Genomic DNA, 17,807 nt, shown 5'->3' with positions numbered 1-17,807 from the left:
TGTAAATGGGATTGTTTTCTTCATGTCACTTTCTTCTCTTTCACTATTTGCATATAGAAAACCCATGGACTTTTGGGTATTGATTTTATAGCCTACAAATTTACTATACAAGCCTATTGTTTCTAGAAGTTTCTTGGTAGAGGTTTTAGGATTCTCTAAGTATAGTATCATATCATCTGCAAATAGTGAGAGCTTGATTTCTTCCCTTCCTACCTGGATGCCCTAATATCTTTTTCTTGCCTAATCACTATTGCAAGTACTTCCACTACTATATTGAACAGCAGTGGAGAGAGTGGACATCCTTGTCTCGTCTCTGATCTCCGAGGGAAGGCTCTCAGTTTTTCGCAATTGAGGACGATGCTTGCTGTAGGCTTTTGGTAGATGGCTTTAACTATATTGAGGAAAGTCCCCTCTATCCCCATTTTGGCTAGGGTTTTCATCATAAATGGGTGCTGGATCTTGTCAAATGCTTTCTCTGCATCTATTGATATGATCATATGATTTTTATCTTTTCTTTTGTTGATATGGTGGATTATGTTGATTGATTTCCGAGTGTTAAACCAGTCTTGCATCCCCGGGATGAATCCTACTTGGTCATGGTGTATGATCTTTTTGATTTGCTCGAGCGGGCCCAGTAACGTCTCCATTGGAGACTTTGTTGTTACTGTGTCTGGCATATCGAATACTCTCGGTAGCTTGCCGGGCTCTCCGAGAGGGGCGGAGGAATCGAACTCGGGTCGGCCATGTTGGCCGCGTGTAAGGCGAACGCCCTACCCGCTGTGCTATCTTTTTGATGAGTTGTTGAATTCTATTTGCTAGTATTTTGTTGAGAATCTTCGCATCTGTGTTCATCAGGAATATCAGCCTGTAGTTTTCTTTTATCGTGGTGTCTTTGTTTCCTTTTGGTATTAGAGAGATATGGGCTTCATAGAAACTGTTTGGGAGAGTTTCCATTTTTTCGATTTCCTGGAAAAGCTTGAGAAGGACTGGCAGCAGGTCCTCTTTAAATGTTTGGAAAAATTCGCTAGTGAATCCATCTGGACCTGGGCTTTTGTTTTTGGGAAGACTTTTGATTGCAGTTTCGATTTCGTTAATGTTAATAGTCTCTTCAGATACTCCAGATCTTCTTGGTTCAGTTTTGGGAGATTATCGGAGTCCAGGAATTTGTCCATTTCTTCTAGGTTCTCTTGTTTCGTGGCATACAGACTTTCAAAGTCATCTCTGATGATCTTTTAGATTTCTTTGGTTTCTGTTGTGATTTCTTTGTTTCTGTTGTTCCCCTTCTCATTTCTGATTCGGTTTATTAGGGTTCTCTCTCTATGTTTTTTTTGTGAGTGTTGCTAGTGGATTATCTATCTTGTTTATTTTCTCGAAGAACCAGCTCTTGGTTTCATTGATCTTTCGGATTGTTTCTTGGTTTCCATGTCATTGATTTCTGCTCTAAGTTTTATGGTCTCTTTCCTTCTGCCTTATTTAGGCTCTTTCTGTTGATCCTTTTCTAAGGTCTTGAGCTGTGAGGTCAAGTTGTTTATGTGCATCCTTTCTACAGACCTAATATATGCTTGCAGAGCTATAAATTTTCCTCTTAATATGGCTTTCGCTGCATCCCATAGGTTCTGGTAGCTCATGTCTTCATTCTCATTTGTTTCCAAGTATTTTTTGATTTCGTCCTTGACTTCATTCCTGACCCACTCGATGTTCAGCATTGAGTTGATTAATTTCCAGGTGTTTGATTTGGTTCTCCGTGTCTGTGTGTGATTCACTTCTATCCTCAGTGCATCATGGTCTGAAAAGATGGCTATTACTATTTCTATCTTCCTAATTCTGTTGAGATATGTTTTGTGTCCTAGCACATGGTCTATTTTGGAAAATATTCTGTGTACACTGGAGAATAATGTGTATTCTTTCTTTTTGGGGTGTAAAGCCCTGTATAGGTCTATAAGCCCTTTCTATTCTATTTCTTCTTTCAAAGCCAATGATTCCTTGCTGGGTTTTGTTCTTGTTGATCTGTCCAGATAGGGACAGATAGGGTGATAGGACGATGTTGAAGTCTCCAAGTACTACTGTGTTGCTTGCAATGTCCTCCTTAAAATCTTTTAGCAGTTGTTTTGAAGATTTAGCTGTTCCCTCATTAGGTGCGTATACATTTAAGAGTGTGATTCCTTCCTGTTGTACGTATCCCTTGATTAAGACAAAATAGCCTTCACTGTTCCTTCTAGTCTTTTTCAAGGTGAAATTAATGTTGTCGGATACTAGTATGACCACCCCAGCTTTTTTTGCAGGAGCTGTTTGCTTGCAGAATTGTTTTCCATCCTTTGACTTTGAGTCTGTGTTTGCTCTGAGTGTTTGATGAGTTTCTTGTAGGCAGCAGAATGTTGGGTTCTGTCTCTGTATCCATTTTGCCAGTCTGTGTCTATTAAATGGTGAATTTAGACCAATGACATTGAGAGAGAGTATGGTTATGGGGTTTTTTGTGTCATCTTTCTGTGTGGGTGTGTTGTGGTTGTAGGGTTTGTCTTGTCTTATAGTAGCCCCTTTAGCCCTTCTTTTATGTTTGGTTTTGAGTCTATGAAGTTCCTGAGCTGCTGTTTATCTAGAAAATAGTGTAGTGTTTCTTTAATTTTGAGTGAGAGTTTAGCCAGATAGAGTATTCTTGGTGAAGCATTCATTTCAGTGAGTTTTTTGACTATATCTCACCACTGCCTTCGGGCTTGGAGGGTCTCTGATAGGTCTGCTGTGAATCTCAGGGGTATTCCTTTGTATGTGATTTCCTTTTTTGCCCTTGCTGCTTGCAGTATTGTGTCTCTATCAGCAGCATCGATCATTCTAACTGTAATATGTCTTGGAGTGTTTCTGTTAGGGTCTCTTTTAGCTGGCACCCTTCGGGCTTCTTGAATCTGAATGGCTATATTGTGGAGCTCTGGGAATTTCTCGGCAATGATTTGTTTAACCGTGGTTTTTTCATTAGGATTGTTTCCCTGAGCTTCTGGTAGTCCAATGATTCTAATGTTGTTTCTTTTGGAATCGTCTCCTAGGACTCTGATTCTCTGTAGAGCTATTTTGAGGTCCTTTGCCATTGTTTGTTGTTGCGTGTTGGCTTGGTGAAGCTCATCTTCCAGCTCACTGATTCTTTCCTCAGCTGTGGTGATTCTGTTTTTGAGGGCACAGAGTGAGTTTTTTATTTCATCTATGGTATCTGTGATCCGTGCCATTTCTGTGCAAAGCTTTCCAATTTCCGCTCTCATTTCTTCCTGTATTTTGTCGATTGTGCAATTGATTGTTTCTTTCATGTCCTCTTTTAATTTAGTGGATATCTATCTGACTGTTTCATTGAGTTGATTGAACATCTTAATGACTTCATATCTGAATTCCTTGTCAGAGAGGTCCCTAAGGTGGCTAGCACCTACTGAGGCTTCTGGACTTGTTTCTTCGTCGTCTCCCTGTGGCGGGGATTTGCGTTGTTTCTTCATGTTGTTGTGTAGGTGTAGGGGTCAGATTTCTTGATTTGAGTAAACTACCTGTGGCCAAGTGAGTGTCTGCCCACTGAAAATTAGGCAACGCCCACTTTTTAAAAGTCACGCCCACTTCTAAAGTGGCCACACCCCCACGGATACCTGGTGTGTGTCCGGGGAGTAAATACTGGGTGGGAAGAAGAGACCAGCTCGGCTTGGGCGGTGGAAAGGAAGAGGCAGAGAGGCTCAGATCTACTTTGTGTCCTGGTGTCTGGGGGACACCTTGGGGCTTGCGTGGTGAAATCCATGTTCCCAGTTCAAGAAACGGCGCAAAAACTGACCTGGGGTTTGGGGAGAAGAGACCAGCTCGGCTTGGGCCGTGGAAAGGGAGATAGCCCTGAGATTTTAAAAGTGTCACATTTGAGGCTCTTTCAGGGTCAGGAGAATGAGACCCATCATTGTTACTAGTTTTTGGCATACTGAATACACCATGGAGAGTTTTCCAGACTCTGCTGTGTGGGCAGGATACTTTTGGTAGCCTGCCACGTTCTCCAGAGTAAGAACTAGATAATAAGATGTCTCATGGCCGCATTTGCAGCCGTGCACTTCTGGGAGCAGGGTTTTATAGTTTCTGGGTCTTTGCCATTGATGGAATTACACAGCACCAGGGGCAGTTGGTGGGTGTAATGCCTACACACTGGAAGATGGGAGATCTGGGTGGAGGAGGCCCAGTTCCAATCCGAGCAGGCTTGGAGATTTATGCCCCAGGTCCTGCACACCTGGATCCCTCTGCCGGTTTCTTCATGTATGAGGCTCGTCTGAACGTGTGGAGAGTGGTCTTAAGCATGGCTGTGGCTGGAACCGGAGGTCTTCAGCTGCTGAGGCTCTGCTCGGGGTCGGGAGGGAAATCCAAACCTCCCTCCTCCAAGGGGCCCCGGTGAGGACAGCCAGATGCGGAGGCAGGAGACTGCGCTGTTCTCTTCCAGGAGCAGGGTTTTATAGTCTCTGGGTCTTTGCTGTTGATGGGATTACACAGTGCTGGTGGCAGTTGATGGGTGTGTTCTATGAGATAAATATTGATTTATCTCACATCATCTAAGTAAAGAAAAATTATTTACTAATTTATTTTCCAATTTTTAGTATTTTTCTGAATCTTCTTAAGACCGATAAAAGTACTCTATATGAGTCAGTGTTCAAAAATTTAATTTCAATCAATTTTATTGGGGAATTCATATTCAGATGTGTTGTGAATATATATATATGTATATATATATATATGAATATCAGGTTTGGACAATTGTGTCTTGATATAATAATTTTCTTTCTTTCTTTCTGACCACTAAAGAGTATTCAGGAGACCTTTCCTTGGGGTCACTCCCAGCAACTCTGCAAACAAGCTAGATGGGTCAGTGCTTGCCATTCTACCCATGTGTAACTTCCCCTCTTACTTTGACCTTGCATTTATTGCCACAGTTGATTAGTGAATACCTATGCATCACTGTGAACAAAGTTTGTAGCTTAATTTAGAATTCATAAATGGGTTTTGATATATGCAAAATAATAATGCTTTGGCCATTAAGCACTCAGGATGGTTTCAGTGCACAAAAAAAAAAAATCCTACCTGTTCTACCTATTAATTCTCTGATCCTACACCAATTCCTGATAACCACTGGCCTTACTGTCAACAGTTTTGTCCCATTCCAAACTGTTAATATAGTTTGATTCTTGTAGAAGGTAGTCTTTTACAGATTGGCCTCTTTGTTAGCAGCATGAATTTCATGTGCTTCATTTTTTTTTCTGTCTTAGTAGTTTATCACTGTATCACTGTCATCCTGTTGTTCAATGATTTACTCGATTTACTCGAGTGGGCACCAGTAATATTTCTATTCATCCCAGTCCTGAGATTTTAACAGTATCTCCTTAGTCTTTCCCAAAGATTGGAGGCTCTTTCAGGGTCAGGGGAATAAGATCTGTTATAGCTATTGGTTTTGGCATATCAAATGTGCCACAGGGAGCTTGCCAGGCTCTGCTCGTGTGGGCCGGATACTTTTGGTAGCTTGCCAGGCTCTCCAATATTGTGATTTCTTGTGATTATTTGTGATTTTTGTGATTTTGTGATTCAGAAAGCCCAGTTTGTGTTTGTTTTTCATGTTAACAGGAAGAATTTCTGTTTAAAATTAGAGTATTTTCTATTTCATCACAATTTGCTACTGGCATGTGAAACCAGTGATATCCTAATCTATATCAAATATTTGTCATCAGGGAATTCCCCTTTTCTAACATTAAGAGAATTGAGTTCTTTTAATATTTTATTTATAGTTTTTATATTTGGGGATTTATTTAATGATCATGGCTTGATTAAAAAGCATACATATATTGGTGCCGTGTAATCCCATCAGCGGCCAAGACTCAGACTATAAAAACCAGATCCCGGACATCTTATTATGACATCTTATTATCTCATTCCTACTTTGGACAAACTGGCAGGTTACCGAATGTAGCCTGCCCACAGGGCAGAGTCTGGCAAACTCCCCTTGGCGTACCCAATATGCCAAATACCAGTAACAATGATGGGTCTCATTCTCCTAAAGAGCCTTGAATATAATCTCAGGGCTAGGATGAAGGAGACGTTACTGGGGCCTGCTCGAGGTAATCGACGAATAACAGGATGATTTGTGATTTGTGTGATATATATATCACACAGCTGAAGACCACCGGGGCCCAGCCAAGGCCATGCTGGGACCACTCTCCACACACTTGGTTGAGCCTCACACATAAAAGAACTGGCAGAGGAACCCAGGTGTGTGGGACCCGGGGCTGAGATCTCCAAGCCTGCATGGTTTGGGACTGGACCTGCCAGTAACTAGACAGTTACACCCACCAACTGCCGTGTAACTCCAACAACGGCCAGGATCCAGAGATTATCACACTCAGCTCCTGGGAGAGAACAAGGCTGAGTCTCCTACCCTGTGCCTGACTGTCTCCACCAGGGCCCAACAGCTGAAGACCACCGGGGCCCAGCCAAGGCCATGCTGGGACCACTCTCCACACACTTGGATGAGCCTCACACATAAAAGAACTGGCAGAGGAACCCAGGTGTGTGGGACCCGGGGCTGAGATCTCCAAGCCTGCACGGTTTGGGACTGGACCTGCCAGTAACTAGACAGTTACACCCACCAACTGCCGTGTAACTCCAACAACGGCCAGGATCCAGAGATTATCACACTCAGCTCCTGGGAGAGAACAAGGCAGAGTCTCCTACCCTGTGCCTGACTGTCTCCACCAGGGCCCAACAGCTGAAGACCACCGGGGCCCAGCCAAGGCCATGCTGAGACCACTCTCCACACACTTGGATGAGCCTCACACATAAAAGAACTGGCAGAGGAACCCAGGTGTGTGGGACCTGGGGCTGAGATCTCCAAGCCTGCATGGTTTGGGACTGGACCTGCCAGTAACTAGACAGTTACACCCACCAACTGCCGTATAACTCCAACAACGGCCAGGATCCAGAGATTATCACACTCAGCTCCTGGGAGAGAACAAGGCAGAGTCTCCTACCCTGTGCCTGACTGTCTCCACCAGGGCCCAACAGCTGAAGACCACCGGGGCCCAGCCAAGGCCATGCTGGGACCACTCTCCACACACTTGGATGAGCCTCACACATAAAAGAACTGGCAGAGGAACCCAGGTGTGTGGGACCCGGGGCTGAGATCTCCAAGCCTGCACGGTTTGGGACTGGACCTGCCAGTAACTAGACAGTTACACCCACCAACTGCCGTGTAACTCCAACAACGGCCAGGATCCAGAGATTATCACACTTAGCTCCCGGAAGCTTATCATCTTATCATCTTATCATTATATATCAACCGGACATCTTATCATCTCATTCCTACTTTGGTCAAACTGGCAGGCTACCAAATGTAACCTGCCCACATGGCAGAGTCTGGCAAACTCCCCGTGGTATACCCAATATGCCAAATACCAGTAACAATGATGGGTCTCATTCTCCTAACCCTGAAAAAACCTTGAATATGGCACTTTTAAAAAAAAAATCTCAGGGCTAGGACGAAGAAGACGTTACTGGCACCTGCCCGAGGCAATCGACGAACAACAGGGTGGTCGTGATCGTGATCGTGATATATTTCTCTATGATTTGTTGCCTACTGTCTGAACTCCATTAAATATGGTGTGGTAATTATGGAAAATGGGTAGGAAGTGTCTTATGATGTGTCTTTACGGCTGTGCAGTCTGGAAAGCGACCTGGAGCATGGTGGCAGTTGGGTTGGAGGTTGGTTGTTGGGGCTGGATCCCTTGGGTCAGGGAGGGCTCTCGCCTGCCCCCCTCTAGGGCGCCCTGAGTGAAAACAGCCTGACACAGAGTCCCTCACTCACTCCAGGAGGGAAGGGGTGGCTCTGAGAAGGAAACAGGCAGCTCTCGGCCATGGTTGGTAGTTTATATTGCTGAATAATATGCCACTGTGTGGCAGCAGTAAGTACCACAGTTTGTTTATGCATTCACCTACTGAAGGGCATCTTAAGTTCTTCCAAGTTAACTTGCAGGTTTTGGTGTAGGTTTGATTTTATCCTCTTAGTAACTATCAAGGAGCTTCATAGTTGGCTCATATGGTGGATGTATGTTTCAAAACTGTAAAAAGTAGCACTAGCAAACTCTTTAAAAGTGGTTCTTTGGGAATGCAAAAATATATTTGAGTTCCCATCAATGGTATAGAAGAGTTCCTGTTGCTTTACATCCCTGGAAGTACTCGGTGGTGTTAGTGTCCCTAATTTCAGGCATTTGAATAGGTGTATAGTGCTAGCTCATCAGTGTTTCAATTTGCAATATTTTTTAAATTGAATCACCATGAGATAAACAGTTACAAAGCTGTTCATGATTAGATTTCAGTTCATACCATGTTCTAACACCCATCCCTCCACCAGTGTACATTTCCACCTCCAATATCCCCAATTTCCCTCCTGCCACCTTCCCCCCAGCCCCCACCATCCTCCCTCTGTGGCAGGCACTTTTCTCTCTATCCTCTCCTTTTGGGCTTTTTGGTTTGCAATGTGGATACTGAGAGGTTTTCATGTTTGTTACTTTACCTTGCAGTTTAATTTGCAATTCTTAGTGAGATATGATGTCAGACATCTTGTTATATGTTTGTCATCTGTATTTATACTCTTAGGTGAGTTTTCTATCTAGATATTCTGGTAATTTTTAATTGGGTTGTTCATTTTTCTAGTTTGAATTTTGAGGGTTCTTTGTATAAAAGGGGGCATTCCCAATGGTGACGGGGAGCTACTCCCACACAGAGGGATCCATATGGTGCTGAACATCAAACCAGGGATTTCCTAAGAAGAGCATGAGTCCTAGCTTTTAGAGCTATATTCTCAATCCCTATGTATAATTTGGATACAAGTCCTTTTTTTGTACATGCATTTTATAAACAGTTCCTCCAAGTCTTTGACTTGTATTATTTTTGAAATTCAAAATGCTTCTTTCTAATATTAGGAGTCACTTATATACCAATATATGATGATTTGTCACCTTCAGTTTTCTTTACTGAGTTAAAAAATCAATGAACTATGTTTTTATATAAAATGCTAATGGTTATGTATTTTGATAATAATAGTTGAAATAGTGATAGTAACAAAAATTAAAGCAGTTGTTCTGGGCATTGAACTATGTGTGCTATATACATCGTTCACCTATTTTTTTCTTACATACTGTTGTCACTGGTGCTATTCTTATTTAGGAAGTAGAAGCAATGTATGGGGAATATTGTCTGTCATGGAAGCAGTGGGAGGGTGGGAAAGGGGAATATACCGGGGAAATTGGTGGTGGGGGATGTGCACCGGTGAAGGGATGAGTGTTTGATCATTGTGTGATTGTAACACAAACATGAAAGCTTGTAACTCTCAAGGTGATTCAATAAAATTGAAAAAAAGAAAGTCTAACTTCTGACCAGTTCCCATGGGATGTGATCCTAATAAAATGAAATATATCAGGAGGAACTGGCTCATATGCACACTGGACCATATAAAGGTAGGATGGATGAAGATCGAAGGTTTAACTGATTTCTGTCAACTTTGAAAACCTGGGGTTTTAGGTACTGGAAGGTGAAAAGAAAGCATGAAAGCAAGATTTTGTCAGGCCTTTTTAGGAAAAAGAGAAGGCAAAACAGTTAGGCCAGCTCAATACATTATGATCAGGGTGTGCAGAGATAAAACTCATCGTGGGAGAAATGAACCTTTATTTTTGTTTTGATTTCATTTTTTTAAATTTTCTTTGAAGTTTCTTTGAAATTCTCTGCCTGTTTCAGTTGTATAAAGAGATCCAGGTACTTTAGTGAAGTACAAAAAGGAGAGATCTATAATTTATCAGTTTAAAACATATATGGATGTCAGTATTCACCTTACAATAAAAGCCAGAAAATTACTGGAAAATAAAAATTTTTTCTCAAAAAGCTTAATCCTATTATAAATAATATCTTACTATTTATATGACTAGATATATAAATTTAATCGGCAACTGTCACTGTCTCTGTTCTCCTGTTGTTCATCGATTTGCTCAAGCGGGCCCAGTAGAATCTCCATTGTGACTCTTGTTACTGTGTTTGGCATATCGAATATATCACAGGGAGCTTGCCAGGCTTTGCCATGTAGCAACATCTAGCAGAATTGGCAACATCTAGCAGAATTGAGTGTGGATTTTACTGCATTTTTCAATATAAAGTTGCCACTGATGGTTATCACAAACTTAAAGAATGGCTTTGGCCTTGTAGAAAAAGAAACATTACCTTCCCCTCCATCATAGAACAACTACAAATATTCATAATGGATGTACAATGGCGCTCTGCCGCCTTCTAGAACTCTAGATAGTGGTTATTTGATTCAGTACCTCACTATCTCAACTCTAATTTTAAAATCTACCATTAATTTAGAAGGGCTGGAGCAATAGCACATTGGTAGGGCTTTTGCCTTGCATGTGGCCGGCCCAGCCGAGCCGGTTTCAATTCCTCCGCCCGATCGGAGAGCCTGGCAAGCTACCGAGAGTATCTCTCCCACACAGAAAAGTCTGGCAAGCTCCAAACACAGTAACAACAAGTCTCACAATGGAGACTTTACTGGGCCCGCTTGAGCAAATCGATGAACAACAGAAGGACAGTGAGTGCTACAGTGATATTTATTTAGTAATATCTCTTTAAGAGAATAATTAAAAGACTTCATAGGTTTTTTGACTTATGATTTTATACTTACTTTTTGACTTAAAGTATAAAAATCTAGAAAAACTACTTCAGCAACTCTTAAAGAAATAAGCAATGGCACATATGGTCTGTAATCTGTAGGATCACAACGTTGCTGGAGTTTATCTGAAAACTGTGGTTGTAGTGCAACCAAGCTTCTCAGCATCTAAGGGAAGGCAGGAACGTCTGAGATGAGGACACTGCTACAGGAATTAGGTTATTTTGAAGAAATTGTTAGTGACCACATACCAGCTTTCCTTGGCAGTACAGGAACACAGAGCAGTGTCCAGAGAGGGAATTTTGTACACGCAAAGGCTTTTGTGTACAGACGTCACTTGGTGTTCACAAGAAAGAGTGAATGTAGGTTAGAAGAGAAAAAAAAGTTTTGCATAGCCTTATCTGAGTTTGCTTTGGACTAAGAAAAGTAGTCTTCCAGGAAAGTCCCCAAGACCCTTCCCCGTGGAACTGCTTAACTCCTTGGCGACATTAGCTGGTACACGGATGCTAAGAGAGTATCTCTTGTGGTTGGGAAAGGAAAGTCAGGACAATCCCCTTCTCCAGTAGAAGAGTAGGAACTAGGTCATGGACCTAGATTATTAGAAATTGACAGAGGAGAGACAGGATCATGAGCCAGTGCCTGCCTACCCTAGGAGGTGAGGCAGAGGAGCAGACTCCTCCCTCCACGAAGGACCATCACCAGCTGCCTAGAGAGACCAGTTATCAGTAGATTGCAGAAGAATAAACATCAGTTCCTCAAGAGAGACCTTTGCTGAGGATCAAGACTGATGATAAGACCAAAAGCCAATGATGGAATACATTAGGGTTTGCCAACTTATTTGAACGAATGCTCCCTTTTCAGAAAAATCCCTTAGCAACCTCCTGGAAATCTATCTCCGTTAGGGGAACAAGTAGAGAGTTCCCCCACCTCAGCAGTTGTAGCTGGGGTTTACTGGTCACCCCCTGGTTTCAGCACCACCAAGGGTAGGCAGGCACTGCTGTTTCAGCAGCATATCCTACACTGGGGAACACTGGGAACACTGGGGAACACTGGGATAGACTGACTACATTTGTTCAACCACGGCATGAAAAGTCTGACCAAATAGGCATGCCCGTTTGAAGAGATGAGTGTAGTGAGAACTTGAGTCTCTACTATTCTTCACGACTTACCCAGATTCTTCCAAAGTGTTATTAAACACACAAAGAACATGAAAATAAAAATGTTGACATAAATAAGTTCCAGAATCAAACTGATATCTCCCAGATGTTGGAACTATCAAGCAGAGGTTCTAAAATATATGTGACTAATTTATTTCAAGTTCGAGTGGAAAAGATATAATCATGCACTGAGATAAAAAAAAATCAGAGATGGACATTTAAAAATTAATTATAAATTCTAGAAATAAAAATTAAATAGTGATGAGAAGTCATTAATCATCGAGAAAATGCTAATCAAAACCAAAATAATCTAGCACCTAACATCTGTTAGCATGAGTTATCAAAAAGGCAGTAAGAGTAAGTGTTGGCAAGGATGAGAAGTGAGCTCTGTGCTTTGTTGGCAGGAATGTGAAGTGACACAGCTTTAGAGGAAGACTGTATGGAGGTTCCTCAGGTACCCATCTCACAGAACTCCCAGTACTAGTGTTTCTCTAAAAGGAATAGAAATATAAGATACTTGCATCCTTATGTCCATAGAAACATTATTCAAAAGCACAATTCTAGAAAAAAACAATATGTCCATGGATAGATGAATGGAGAAAGATATTGTGGTTGTGTATACTTTATGTGTATTCTATAATTACTTTATATGTATTCTATGGATTGGAGTCATAGCACAGCGGGTGGGCATTTGCCTTGCACATGGCAGGCTTGGCCGACCCACATTCGATTTCTCCGCCCCTCTCAGAGAACCCGGCAAGCTACTGAGAGTATCTCGCCCACACAGCAAATCATGGCAAGCTACCCATGACGTATTTAATGTGTCAAACACAATAACAAGGGTCACAATGGAGACATTACTGGACCTGCTTGAGCAAACAACGGGAGGACAGAGACAGTGATGTATTCTATATTACATATATATATTTGTATATGTATAATACTGAGTATAAATATGGTTTCTGTGTCATTATTATAATAGGAAAATTATTTATTTATTATAATAATAATTGAGTCAATTAATCACACCCTAATTTTCCTTTCTGGTACACTCTTATAAGAGTCAGATAGACTCCACAGGTGCATAAAAGAGCAGTTATTGCCTCCCAGAGGAGGGATTTGAAATTTAGTGCCTGGAAGTCACGTATTCCCCTGGACTCTTCTAGATAAAATACTGCTCTTTGCTCCCTACTTATTTTAGAACCTTTATAACTGTAACCACTAGTTTCATTGCTCCGGGTTTCACACCTCTATATAAGTAAAAAAATTCTCTTTGGAACAGACAGCTGCTATCCCAGTGACACAAGCATGTGGCCCTTGGTTCTATTAAATGTTCTGACCCTTTGGAGAGAAATAGAAGGTTCTTGAACAGATTTCTAGGGCTTGTCATTCAACCCAGTTTCCAGTAAAATTTGTTCAGATATTTGTACCATATGTTTACTTTAGTTTACAGTTGTATAAATTAGTTCCAAAAATCCTGATTATGGAGATACACAATTGTTGCACACGACATGGATAATTTTCAGTGCAGTAAGTAGGTTTGGTAAAAGAATCTGGACTCATTTTTATAATATTATGGGAAGTGACTTTAAGAAGATTTCCAGCAGGTAGGATGTTGAGAGTGTTTGATAACCAGGGAACATAAAAGAATTTCTTTATCTTGGTTGTGTCTGGGGTTGGAGGGATTGTACAACAGACAGTATGCCCGGGTTGCAGACATATGATTCTGTAAACTCAAAAAGACAGCAGCAGCGGCATTCTATTTGTCCTGCCGCCCACGTTCGGTAGTCTCACGCGGCATCTCCCACCCCGGGGAGGTCCATGGCAATGGGCAGCCGAAGGAAGGAAACGAGGGCCAGGCTGGTTGGTCTTAGTTGCAGTTTATTCCAATCCACTCTCCATCCATTCCTGCCTCACTCTTCTGTCTCCCCCTTCCCCATGCTACTTCATTCTCCTTCTCGATCCCCCTTCATTCTCCTTCTGGCTCTGGTGTCTGGATCTGGATCCCCTTTCTCCTTCTCCTTCTGGAGGCTGGATTCTGATCCCCTTCTCCTCTTGCTCTGGAGTCTAGAACCCCCAGCCCACTCTTACAGTCTAGTTATATCCCCCAGCATGAGGGGTTGGGGTAACAATTACACATAGGTGTGGTCACAATCAATAGGGGTAAAGTTCTTTCCCTCAGGGAAAGCCGCTTCTAGGACAGATTCTCATTAGCAGGTCGACCCACCCTTGAGTGGAATCCCATGGATGTGTTTCTCCTCTCCTTGTCCAACAAACATACAAGCATACATAATATAGATCATTTTGTATGGATACAGTAAGAAATACCTTTATAGAATTACTCTCCGAGGGCCATCTCGATCTCAGACTACAGTGCTCAGGCCAGATAGTCTTTCTTATCCCTAGCAGGGTCCTAGTCTCATCATTACTTTTGGATCATGACAGCATATGTCTATGATCAAGCTCTTAACTTTTAGTTAAGAATCGTGGCACTTTGGCCTGGCCCATTTCGATGCCAGGGTAGCTCACCACTTGCCCTGGGTCCATTCAGTCCCTCGTTGGGACCCTGCTTTGGGGGTGTTAGGAACCAAGGGCAACTGAGGCTTAAGTTGAGAAAGCAGATGCCCAGGAGTGAATAATATTCAAAGCCAATTAAATCCTAAGTTAAAAAATCATATTAACTGTCTTCCTGTATCTATACAAAAAAGGAAAACTATTCATAAGACATAAGGAGAGGAGAAAGACAATATTTCACTCATACATGTGAAATTATAGATTTCTGAGGAATCTGACCTTACAAGTTAACAGAGTCTGATTAGGGTAAAAGCTGATTAACTGGTTGGGGAGGAGAGCATAGGGAAGAGTTTACAGATAAACACAATGGAATGGAAGTGCCTCGGGAGCACTGTAATAAACCTGAGTTCCTCGTGGCAAGGGAGGAAGGACAAACAAATGTCATCCTACAGGTGAACAGGGTAGCACCTCAGCACCACACCTGGCCCCCTGGGCACCCCCCGAAGTGATTCCTAAGTGCAGAGCCAGGATTGAGCATTGAGCACAGCTGGTCATGGCCCCAATTTTTTTTTTTAAATCTAATTATGGTTGTGATTCTACAACTATGTGGGTTTTAAAAAATTGCAAATAACTGCACACAAAACATAAATTTTTATTTAACATAAATCATAATATTTATAATATAATATTATAAATATTTCTCTAAAGCAAATAATGTATGTATTTGCTTAGAAATTATGAAATTTGGGGGGACCTAAGAGATACTACAGTGGGTAGGGCACTTGCCTTGTGTTTATTTAACCAGTTTTGATCCCCAGCATCCTTTATGGTCCTCAAAGCCCGCTAGGAGCCATTTCTGAGAACAGAACCAAGAGTAAGCCCCAAGCACTGCTAAATGTGCCACCCCCCCCCCCGCCCCCCCGCCGAACCAACCAAAACAGCTCCCAAATTATGGAATTTTGAAACAGGATAAATATAATTTCTTATTCTTTAAAATGATTTTACAGAGTTCACATTTTCATTTGGCTTTGAAGTATGAAGCTTGAGTAAATATAAGATGTTTGGTTTGGGCATGATATATTTAACTGTCAGTGTTCAAGATTATTTGAATAAACGTCTTATTTGAGAAAGGCTTACACCTTACAATTTATTTGCTAAAAAGATTATCGTAAGATTTTATTTGTAAACGTAAGTCATTAACTGTCTGCACTGTCCTCCCATTGTTCATCGATTTGCTCAAGCGGGCCCAGTAACATTGTGAAACTTGTTACTGTGTTTGGCATATCGAATACATCACGGGTAGCTTGCTAGGCTCTGCTATGCGGGCGAGATACTCTCGATAGCTTGCCAGGCTCTCTGAGAGGGGTGAGGAATCGAGCTCAGGTCGACCCAGTCGACTGTGTGCAAGGCAAACTCCTTACTCACTGTGCTATCACTCCAGCCCCTTGTAAAATGTAATAAAGATAAATGAGATATTTACCTTTCAGACCTCAAACTGTCCGTGTAGCATTTTTTTTGAAAATTAATTTGAAATTCAATTTTTTAAACTTTCATCATTCTTCTTGGATAATAAATTTGAGGGGGAGTGAGTGCAGGGAATAAAGACATGTCATAGAAACAGGGGTACAATGTAGAGAAGAGTTAGGTAGAAATCATCTGCCTCACAGGCATTTGGAGGGGTGGGAGGGGGTTATACTGGGGTTCTTGGTGGTGAAAAATGAGTACTGGTGAAGGAAAAGGTGTTTGATCATTGTATGACCGAGACTTAAACCTGAAAGCTTAGTAACTTTTCCCACAGTGATTCAATAAATAAATATAAAAAGAAAAAAAAACAAAAAAATTAAGGTGGACTTCATGCCCAGTTCAATCAGCTAATCAGTGACTGAATAAATAGCAGTACTCCTACAAAAAAAAAAAAAGAAACAGGGGTACAAAATAAATTGAGAAAGAAATTTAATTCAAGCATGTTTAGATTATTTATTTCACTTATTTTACAAAAGCACATGCAAGACTTTTGCATTTTTGCTGATTATGAAAGTGAAAGAGATGTGCCCGGAGCAGGAGGTTCTTCGTCCTCTTAGCTATTTCTTCGACGTTCTTGAAGGCGTTCCAAGCCGCTCTCTTCCTCCTGCACAGCTCGGGTGCCAGGTCATTTGTCATGTTGACTTCTCGACCTAGGTACACATAGCTGTTGCATTCGGAGATGGTCGTTCCGTTGAGAGTGAATGGGGCATCAGGAACGAGGCTGTTTCTCATAAACATTGTCTTCGTAAGATTCAGCTATGTAGTCCTACCTTTCCACACTCATGGTCAAAGTCGGCCAGCATTTGTGCCGCTTGGCTGATGTTTGGTGTTATTAAAACAATGTCATCAGCAAAGCGGAGGTGGTGTAGTTGCCGACCATCTATCTTCACTCCCATTCCTTCCCATTCCAGTCGTCGCATGATGTTCTCAAGGGTGGCACTGAAGAGTTTCGGTGAAATGGTATCAGAATAGAAAGAGCTATGCTTGAAATATCACGTTTCACTCAAATGAGAGAAAAAATCCGGAGTTCCGACATCCGTCGACGATCAAGAATCAGGGACGCTGTCTCATTTGCCAAGGTGTCAAAAATCAGATGGGTTGGTCACTTAATGAGATTTAAAGACGACCGCTGGACTAGAGCTGTTACTGACTGGATTCCATGGGATGTCAAAAGACTGCGTGGCCGCCCACCTACCAGATGGTCATACTTCTTCGTCAAGATCATGAACGATCGGTTTGAGGCTCTTCATGTTCCCAGAGCGAACAGATGCCATTGGGCTACACTAGCACGCGACAGGGACAAATGGAGACGTTACTGGTGCCCGCTTGAGCAAATCGACGACTAACGGGAAGTTAAGTGATTAAGTGATTAAGTGATGAAAGTGAAAAATATTCTCTCTTTCTTCCATGCTATAAATGGGAGAATGACAACATGACTTATACTTCTATTCCTGCTGTTCTAAGGGAGAACACAATTTTGGCCAGATCAGGAGGAAGTTCTCTGACAATCAGATTCTTAAGATTTTCCTCTCCTTTTCTTGCTAGCCTCCATCCATGTGGCAGTTGATGGGAAAAAAATCAAAGACATGATAATTTCTGAGAGAAATATGTCACATTTCTTAATTTTCTGAACTCCGGCACAGAGTATTTCAATCATCTGCGTCCAAACCTGAACTGTTTTACTCTGCTATTGTAGTATATTTCCAGGAATCAGAGGCCACTTTTGCAAACGTACAAGGATTTTATTTTAAACCTGGAACTCAATATTTCTAAAAGCAGAAAATACCATCATATTTAAAGTGATTGTCTCAATGCTTCTAAGCCTTGGTATGTTTAGTTTACTTAGTTTACTTAGCAAGGTTGCTCATTTGCCAGTTGACACTCAAGCTACCTTGGTATTCACTCAATTATCAGGTCTT

The sequence above is a fragment of the Sorex fumeus genome, unplaced genomic scaffold (assembly GCF_029834395.1).
Source record: "Sorex fumeus unplaced genomic scaffold, SorFum_2.1 ptg000024l, whole genome shotgun sequence".
Taxonomy (NCBI): Eukaryota; Metazoa; Chordata; class Mammalia; order Eulipotyphla; family Soricidae; genus Sorex; species Sorex fumeus.
Note: the sequence above shows the minus strand (reverse complement) of the source record.